A 10,064-nucleotide genomic window follows, 5' to 3' on the forward strand; every position below is an offset into this window, starting at 1 on the left:
CACGTTTGAAAATCATTCCAAGAAGTAACAGGACTTGTCTGAGGTCACACCTTTTTTTTTTGTAATGTATTTATTATGTATATAGTGTTCTATCTGCATGTATGTCTGCAGGCCAGAAGAGAGCACCAGACCTCATTACAGATGGTTGTAGAGTCACCATGTGGTTGCTGGGAATTGAGCTCAGGACCTCTGGAAGAGCAGTCAGTGCTCTTAACCATCTCTCCAGCTCCCACCGCCCAGGTCACATCTTAAGAAGGGTGAAGAAAAGAGAGATGATCTTACCAATGGGGGGCTCAGTGGTAAGAGGGGATGATCCAGGTTTGATCCCATCAGCAGTAATACCTAGACATATTTGTCCCTTATAAAATACAACTAGGGGAAACAGGAAATGGTAAAATTCTGGGTTCAGAGAATCCCAAGTGTAACCTAGAGGAGCCTAGAGGAAGACACAGAAAAGGAGGGAGAGAGTTGGGCGGCAAGTCAAGCATAACCAGTGGCAGAGTGAGCAGACTGGCAGGATCAGTGCCTGGGAGGCAGGTGAGGGCAGGTCATGGGGTGCCTGGAACTCAGGCTTGCCAGGAGCTTAGGGAAAAAAAAATGTCATAAATGGTGGTTCTGCCTTGCCTTGGTCCTTCTAGACAGAGCAAGATTACTTCCTGCAAACCACGCCTGCTCTGCCAGCAAAGGGCTCATTCAGGGGGTGTTGGGTGTGCAGAAAGCTTAGTCCTGAAACAAGAACCAGTAAATATTTAAAAAAAGGGCAAGCTTCCTTCCTCAGGTGAGAACAAAAAATGGATTTGAGTCCACACCAAGCCCTGCAAGTCACGTAAGGACACACACTGATCCAGGAACACTTCATTGTTACCACAACATGGTCCTCGTCATGGTTGCCGGTTCCTGGTTCTCAGCACAGGTGTGGTCTTCAACAACTGGTGGAACTTAGGACAAAGGGCAGGATACAAGATTTGAAGACTTTAGGCTGGGGAGGGGGCAGGAAGGGGTTCATGTTGCCCAGGCTTTCTTCAAACTCACTGTGTAGCTCAGAATGACCTGGAAGACAAGTGTATGCATGTGTGCATACATTCATGTCTTAGTTACTTTACTATTGCCATGATAAGACACCATGACCAAGGCAACTTACAAAAGAAAGCATTTAATTTGGGGCTTATGATTTCAGAAGGTTAGAGTCCATGACCGTAATGGCAGGGAGCATGGCAGCAGGCATAGCCCTAGAGCAGTGTCTGAGAGCTCACATCTTGAGAAACAACCAAAAAGAGGGTGGGGGGAGAAGGAGGAGGAGAGGAGGGAAGAAGAGAAGGGGAGTAAGCTAACTAGGAAATGGCTTGGACTTTTGAAACCTCAAAGCCCAACCCTCTTCCAACAAGGCTTCATGTTTACCTTCCCAAACAGCTCCACCAAGTATTCACAGACATGAGCCTATGGGACCATTCTTATTCCAACCACAATCAACGCATATGAATGTGGGCACGTGTATGCCATAGTATGCATGCAAGCAGAAATCAGAGGACAACCTTGGGGAGGGTCTTCTTTTTCCACTTTTTACAAAGTTTTTGACTTTCTTATCACTGTATGCAAGATGGGGGGGACTCACATATGGAGGTCAGAGGTCAACTTTGTGGGTTCCAGGGATCAAACCTGGATCATAAGTCTTTTGTGTTAAGTGCTTTTACTCCGTGAGTTTTCAGTATTATCTTCAGTTCTGGAGACAGAAGGAGAGAGTGTGTATGTGTACTTGCTAAAGTAGGTATGTACGTGTGCTGTGAACCAACATGTAGATACTGGTAATTGAACCTCTGGAAGACAAGTAAGTGCTTTTAACCTCAGAGCCATCTCTCTATCTTCTTTGAAACGGGGTCGTTTGTTTTCTCCACTAAGCACACAAGACTAGGTAGTCTGTGAGCTCCTGGGATTCTCCTGACTGCACCTCCTGTTTCACTGTAGGAGCCCTGAGATTACACACACACACACACACACACACACACACACACACACACACACATCAACTTTTATGTGGGTTCTGGATATCTGAACTCAGGTACTCAGAAGAGCAAGTGTTTTCACCCACTAAGCCCTCTCCAAAGTACGACCAAAGGAGAACTTATGATCCACCTGCTGTTATGGAGTAGAGACCATTCAGCACAACCAAAGTTTGAACTGAGAGTCTGTATTAAAGCCGGCAGTCACTGCTTAGAGAGGACACTTCTCGCAGAGCAGAAGAGCCAAGAGAATATGCAGTTAGCTGGGGGCATTTCGACTACCAAGTTCTAGAACATGGTTAAGTATTTTTCCATAGGACTCTTCAAGGAAGGGAGCAGAAACCAAAAATGGCTTCAGCTGAGATAAGATGAAGAAACCTTTGTCCTGCTACACTGTCTCCACCTCCTGAATGCTGGGATTAAAAACTTTATCCCTCCGCATGTGTTTTATGTGGTATTGGGATTGAACCTAGGGTTTCAGACATTCTGGGCAAGCATGCTACCAACTGAGATCTACATTCCCCCTTCATCTTTCAAGCTTTAGAAGCTTCAAGCTATGTTAAAAAACCTATTTCTCCCCCTGCTGGCAATGTGAACATGATACTTAAAGTCCTAATTTTATTTATTTACTTATTTGTTTTTGTTTGTTTGTTTTTGAGATTGCATCTCTCTACATAGCCCTGGCTGTCTATATAGACCAGGTTGGCTTCAAACTCAGAGAGATCTGCCTGCCTTTGCTTCCTGAGTGCCGGGATTACAGACTGGCTAAAGCCTAATTTTATTGATGGGCAGCTCAGAAAGTGACCTTAGTCTGCTTAGACTAATGTAACACAGATGCCTTAGCCTGTGTGTGTGTCACTTTTCTCCTAACTGTTGAGAGACAGCAACTTAGCAGGTGAGGAAACAGGACTGGGGAGATGGCTGGATTTCAGTGGTATCATTTCATTTTGACAGACTATGGCATAGCAGAGCAATTCACATCATGATGGCTAGGAAATAAATAGAAGAGGGACCAGAGCAAGAAACAGTCCCAGGGTATGCCCCCGGTGATAGGCTTCCTCCAGCTAACTCCTACTTTTGACCACCTTGCAATAATTCCATCATGTTGGGCATCATTCAAGTCTTTCACTCATTCTTTCGGACGGAACTGTCATGGTCTAATAGCCTCAGATAAAGCCCTCACACACACACCCAGAAGTGTGCTTTACTAATCCCTTAGGTAGATCTCAGTACAGTCAAATTGACCATGAAGGTCCATCAGCACAGATTGTGTAATTTATAAACCATAGGTGAGGTGTTGGCATAGTCTAAAGATTAGCTCTTCCGTAAAGGTGGCACCTCTAGTTCTATGATCACACCATGGGAAAGGACAGGGCAGCTCTCTTGGGCCTATTTATTTTTTCAGACCAGGGCTTGTTATGTATTAAAATAACACCTAAGGTAGCCTGGAATTCACTCCGTAGCTAAGTAGCCCGGGTTGGCCTCAAGCTTGAGACAATGTGTCTCCCAAGTGCTGGTATTACAAGCCTACACCACCGTCCCAGCCTCAGGCTTGCTTTGGAAGGGGATCCATCCCAGTGTGAGGCTTTCAGTCTTTGAGTCTATATCCAGTCATCACACACAGTGCACCTCCTACTGCCAGCACCTGGGAAGTTAGGATTTGTTCTTTCCAGCTCTCTTTCCTTCTCCAGTGGCTCACTCTGTTGTCTGAGCTGGCCTCAAACTCAGTCCTCCTGCCGCCACTCCCTGAACGCTGGGATTAGAGGTGCATGCCACCACACCCAGTACAAGTACAAGTGCAACATACGCATTTGAGGGTCCACAGCAGAAAGACTTGGTCCATATAGCTCAGTATATGAGCTGGGATTCAAATTTACCACTTTGCCAGGCAAAGGTGTCTCATGGTTTTAATCCCAACACTCAAGAGGCAGAGGCAGGTGGTTCTCTGAGTTCAAGGCCAGCCTGGTCTACAGAATGAGTTCCAGGACAGCCAGGGCTACACAGAGAAACCCTGTTTCAACTCTCCACCCCCTCAAAAAAAACCACCCAAACAACAACAACAAAACCTCACAACTTTGACTTCAACATTAATGATCCCAACTGGTGTAGGAGGTTCTTCTGTTTATGTGTTGCTTTTATTGGTTAATGAATAAAGAAACTGTCTTGGCCTTTTGATAGGGCAAGACTTAGGTAGGCTGGAAAAACAGAACTGAATGCTGGGAGGAAGTGAGAGAGAGCTGCCATGGAGCCACCAGAGTCAAACATGCAGACTCTTTCCCAGTAAGCCACTGCCACGTGACGATACACAGATGAATAGAAATGGGTTAAATCCAAGATGTGAGAGTTAGCCAATAAGAGGCTAGAGCAAATGGGCCAAGCAATATTTTAATTAATACAATTTTTGTGTGGTTATTTCGGGACTAAGCTAGCCTGGTGGCCAGGATGAACAAGCAGCCTCTCCCTGTAACACCCAGCTAGTAAACCACACTAGGGATAAAAGTAGACCACAGCAAAGGACCACACCACAGACTCAGAAAGCGATATAATTTGACCTTGACTATGACATGGTCCCTTGAAGTTAGAAAGTTACCCAAGTATTTTTCTAAAAATATCTCATAAAAACCAAAACTACTGAGCAGTATGGTGGGCAATTGCTTGATCTCTTTCCAGCCTGCATATTCTTCCCCAACCTGCCTTCCAGCTTTATGCTGGTCTCTGCGGATGAAATAACCAGCTGCAAACTTTCCTAAAGAAGTCCACTGTCGGCTGGGCGGTGGTGGCGCATGCCTTTAATCCCAGCACTCAGAAGGCAGAGGCAGGTGTCTCTCTGTGAGTTCAGCCTGCTCTACAAGAGCTAGTTCCAGGACAGCTAGGACTGTTACACAGGGAAACCCTATCTTGAAAAAACAAAAGAAGAAGAAGAAGAAGAAGAAGAAGAAGAAGAAGAAGAAGAAGAAGAAGAAGAAGAAGTCCAAAGTCAAATGAGAGTCAGCCTAGGAATAGCCCAGCCCAGTTATTATGGCATGTGCAGGCATAGTAAGATGAAGCATCTGCTTAGGATGCCAGAGCTAAGAACTAAAAGATTCTGGTGTACGGGTTCAGCACTGAAGCGGCAATGCTATGCCTCAAGTCACAGGTTCTGGTGTTGGCATGATGAATAGCATCTACATTCCATGCTTTGCTTCTGGAGGTGTCGGGGCATCCTGCCACACATGCCCAACAATGGCTTAGCCTTCTGTACATAGAACACCACAGGAAGCCTTGGGGTGAATCCTAGACTTCTTGCACACTGGGCACTCAGAGGGAGTCTCTTGGCACAGCGGGTTCCAAACAAGCCTCAGAATCAACCCAGATGGGGTTCAGGACAAAAGCAGGAGGTGGCCTGGCAGACGGGGGACAGAAAAGACAAGTCTGGGGACCCAGAAGAGAGATTTGTGTTGCTGGGTACATATGTCTTGTCCCTCTGCCAAAGTACAGTCATCACTGAAGACTGCCCAGCCTTGATTGGCAGTGCCCTGTGGGATGGTTAAGGATACCACAAGCAAGAATTGTCATTGACTCTAGTCACACTGCAGCACAACTATAGCTCTTGCTACAAAGCAGACATGGCTTTCTCCCTCTACCCCACCCTGCCACTCACACCCCAAATCTGGGCTATTGCTTCAACTTGCTTTGGCTGATATAGTATAGCATAGCATAAGGGCAAGCACACCAGTTCCCAGGCTAGACCTTGTAGAGAAAGTATCCCCGGTTTTCAGTTGGGGACTCTGTAGTAAAAGGATAGATTAAGCTGAGTATGGTGACGCATGCTTGCAACACCAGCACTTGGGAGGCGAGATAAGAGGGTTGTCTCAAGTTTGATGCCAGTCTGGACTGATGCCAGGCTAGAGTTTAAATCTAGCCTGGGCTACATAGCAAGACCTGTCTAGCAAATAAACAAAAAGACAGATTAACCTGAAGGAAAACGTTTGTTAACAATTGCCCGGAAAAGCCACACAGGAGAAAAGGAGTAACCGCCTTACGACACTTAAGAACTTAGCCAGTTCGTTTAGAAAGAATAGCTAGGGGCCTGGAGAGACCACTCAGCGGTTAAGAGCTTTGCCTGCTCTTCCAAAGGTACTGAGTTCAATTCCCAGCAATCACATGGTGGCTCACAAACATCTGTAATGAGGTCTGGTGCCCTCTTCTGGCCTTCAGGCATACACACAGACAGAATATTGTATACATAATAAATAAATATTTTTTTAAAAAAGGGATATCTAGGGCTGGGCGGTGGCTTAGTGATGAAACACTTTCATAGTCTGCACAAAGCCCTAGGATCTCTGCCCAGCATCTCCTCCCCACTTCCCTACAAAAGAATACATTTATAGGGCCAGCAAGATGGGCTCAGCAGGTAAGAGGACGTGCCACCAAAGCCTGATGACCTAAGTCCCATCTCTGGATCCTACAGTGGAAGGTGAAAACCAACTCTGGAAGGTTGTCCTCTGACCTCCACATGCTCCCTGTGGAATGCGGACCCCTTCACGCATACACACTGCCACTAGTGATAAATCAAATAGAAATTAGAAACAACAAAGACATTTGAAGAGAAAGGACAGAACTAAGAAAAAACAGTTGCGGCTTACAAGGGTGAGGATCTGTGGAAGACAAATTTGAGAGGAAATTCATGGGGTAGGACTTGCCTGCAGAGTCCCATGGTTCCCCTGTGGCTTGTGCCTGTCATCCCAGGATGCTCAAAGCTGAGGTTGGAGGATTCCTACAAGTTCAAGACCTAATGAGGTGCAGGCCAGCCTGAGCTCTGGAGTGAGACCTTGTCTAGAGGCAGAAAAGGGAGAGGGTAAGGAAAGTTTTTCTGGCATTTACTAATTTGTTTTATTACCACATGTGTGTGTGTGTGTGTATACATATGTGTATATATGTATATATATGTGTGTGTATATATATGTATGTATATATGTGTGTGTGTGTGTGTGTGTATGTATTTCTGGGGCAGAGAGTGTTGAGTAGACAGTTCGTGAGGTCCGTTCTCTCCTTTCACGGTGCGGATCCCAGGCCCAGGATTGAACTCAGGTTGTCAGACTTGCACGAACGAGCATCTTTATCCACTGAACCATCTCACTGGCCCAGTGGTAATTACCATTTCTTTTCATTGTTGATTCATTTATTTGGTTGAAGCAGGGTCTTGCCATGTAGCCCTGGATATCCTGGAACTCCCTAAGCAGACCAAGGTGGCATTGAACCCACAGAGATTCATCTGCCTTTACCTCCCAAATACCAAATTAAAGACCTATGCCACACACCTGGTGGTATCAGCGATTTCTTATTTGCTTTCAGCTCAAACTTAATTTTTACATAAGAAATGTGTTTATTTTATTTTATGTGCATGTTTGTGTACCACCTGTGTGCCTGGTGTGGAAAATCCATTTATTCAAACCACACTTTACGGTAGACCAATTTGCAGATGGGTTACGATTGCTGATGTCCCCAAGTCAACAAGCGGCGCTCTGCTCCCAGAGTCCCATGTCCAAAGGTTGCCTTGCTTCAGCTGAGGCCATGCTAATCTGGTACTTATTCAGTAGCATGTGTCTAAGAGTTTGACCAGTGGAAGGCTTTAAATTACTGAATAGGAGGCTAGAGAGAGCACTGGTTGCTGTAGCCGAGGACCTGGGTTTTGTTCCCAGCACCCACACGGCAGCTCACAACCATCTGTCACTCCAGTTTCAGGGGATCCGATGCCCTCTGATCTCCACAGGGACTGCATACACACGGTACACACTTATGCAAGCAAAACACACACAGGTAGAGTAAAAATAAGCACATCTTCAGAAGAAAAAAAAAACACAGGTCAGATGGCTCAGTGAATAAAATTACTTGCTGTCAGGCTAGGTTACCTGAGTTTACTTTTCACCCCTCACCTTGTGGAAGGAGAAAATTATTCACTGAAAGTGGTCCTCTGACCTTCGCCCTAATGCTTGTAGCAGGTGCGTGTGCGTGAGTGTTTGTGTGTGTGGTGTGTGCATACATACATGCTACAAACAGTAAATAAGTAAATTGCCAGGAGCTGGTGATGGACACCTTTAATCCCAGCACTCTGGAGGAAGAGGCAGGTGGATCTCTGTGAGTTCGAGGCCAGCCTGGTTTATAGCGTGAGTTCCAGGACAGCCAGAGCTGTTACAAGTGAATTCGTTCCTTATGGTTTCTGGATTTTGTGTTTTTCTCTGAAATCTTTGTCCTGTTCAAGATTGCAAGCATGCCTTTATACTTTCTTCCAGTGGTTTTGAATTTAGCATTTTCCGTCAGCAGCAATCACAGTTATAAGGAATCATATTTCTGGCCAGAATGAAGCCTGAGGCAGGGTGATTTACATTAACTTTGTCACACTGCCCTCTACTGACCAATCTGTTCCTTACACTTGGCTTGAACTGGGATTCTCCTAGCGGGCACATTTACTCCATTGAAGTGGATTAACAGGACAAATTGAGGGCAAAAATAAATAAATAAATAAATAAAATAAATTAAAAAAATAAAAAATTAATACAGGGTCTCACCATATTATCACTGGCTATTCTGGAGCTCACCATGTAGACTAAGTTGATTTTGAACTTACAAAGATCTTCCTTCCTTGGCCTCCCAAGTGCTAGGATTAAAGGCAAGTGCTACCAAGCCCCACAAAATGTATAGCACAGGCTGGCATAGAACTTGTGGTCCTCCTGCTTCTGTTTCTTCAGCGTATCCTAAGAGTGTGTATCACCGCAACCGGCCTGGAGAGATGGCTCAGCAGTTAAGAGCATTTGTTGCTCTTCCAGAGGACCCCAGTTCAGTTCCCAGCACCCAAGCCAAGCAGCTCACAGTCACTTGTAACTCTAGTTCCAGGGGATTTGACATAGTGGTAGACACTTAGGCAAACAGATATATAGACATATGCATACACATACACACGTGTGTGTGTGTGTGTGTGTGTGTGTGTGTGTGTGTTAATCCTAAAAGTAAGTTTCCAGTCATAGTTTGGTGATAGGATTCTAAATTCAAAATAGCTTTTTCTGATTTGATTCAGTTGACTGTCATATAACCACAAAATAATGGGTTCTTCCACTTGAAATGGACTCTGGCAATCTTGACAGTGCACTGAAAAGACGACTCTAGTAAATATTTCATAATTTTTAGCACATTTAGTATTTTTGCTTTGGATAAGATTTTTGATAGACAAAAAGAAATCAATCCAGCGGCATTGTTATGGAGCAGGCATTAGAAGCATTCTAAAATTCAGCTTCAGGAGGATGCGAATCAGCCATCTTTACTAACATCCCTGGCAGGACAATGCTGTGCATTTTGTAAATGACACGTTCTGATTTAAAGTAAGTTTGTCTTTCACCGCCTACTTACTGATCTGGTATATGATTTTACTATGTCATGAGGAACCACATATTGTTTTATTCTGTTTGTAGCCCTGGCTGACCTTGAACTCACAGAGATCACTGCCTTCCCAGTGCTGTGATTAAAGGCATGAGCTACCATGCCCAGCTAGGAACCAAGTATTTTCTACAGTGTAACTTCTAAAGTAATTTTACCTATTTGTTTAGGGGGGTTGGGTTTGTTGGTTTGTTTGTTTGTTTGTTTTTTGAGTCAGGGTTTCTCTGTGTAACAGTCCTGGAACGCTCTGGTCTTGAACTCACAGAGATCCATCTGCCTCTGCCTCTTGATTGCTGGGATTAAAGGCATGCGCCACCACTACCGGCTCATCTATTTCTTTTTCTGTCTACACTAAGCTCTTGTTTCTTAACTTGATTCATAGTTGATGCATCATTTCAAAAAATCTATTTGTGTGTGTGGCACATGTGTACAGGTACTCTCCGCGGCCAGGAGAGGGCGCTGGGTCTGCTGGAACAGGAGTTACAGGCTATTGTAAACTCCATGGCAGGTCTGCTGGAACAGGAGTTACAGGCTATTGTAAACTCCATGGCAGGTCTGCTGGAAGAGCAGGAAGCAGTCTTAATTGCCAAGTCGTCTCTCCAGGCCCCTGCACACTTCCCACCTCTTGAGGCAGAGTCTATGGAGACCAGGCTGGCT

Source organism: Myodes glareolus, chromosome 22 (assembly GCF_982192425.1).
Source record: "Myodes glareolus chromosome 22, mMyoGla1.1, whole genome shotgun sequence".
NCBI classification, from domain to species: domain Eukaryota; kingdom Metazoa; phylum Chordata; class Mammalia; order Rodentia; family Cricetidae; genus Myodes; species Myodes glareolus.